Raw genomic sequence first — 349 nt, 5'->3', positions numbered from 1 at the left:
GTGGTGCAGGCCTGGGTTTGCCTGGGAAGGAGGAGGCGAGTGTGCTGCCTGGGTGCTGCCTCCTGCTGCTGCAGGTGCTTTGGGGGGTAACAGAGGGGTTTATTTGCCTTTCTCCTCACCCCTCGCTGCCTGGATGGCTGGCATTGTCTGGTCTGCCAGGTGGGGTGGTGGGCTGTGACCTGCAATTCCCAATATCTCGCCCTCGAGATGCAGCAGAGGCGTAAGCCACAGCTGTGCTGCCCAATGCCCCAGGCGCCCTGTTGCTCCTGGGCAGATGGTTACAGCTTTCGCTGCTTTCTCCGCTCTGTCTGCCACTCTGGCATGAGCCCAGCGGCTCCTCCCGCCCCCA

The sequence above is a fragment of the Cariama cristata genome, unplaced genomic scaffold, assembly GCF_000690535.1.
Source record: "Cariama cristata isolate BGI_N322 unplaced genomic scaffold, ASM69053v1 scaffold29705, whole genome shotgun sequence".
Lineage (NCBI taxonomy): Eukaryota > Metazoa > Chordata > Aves > Cariamiformes > Cariamidae > Cariama > Cariama cristata.
Note: the sequence above shows the minus strand (reverse complement) of the source record.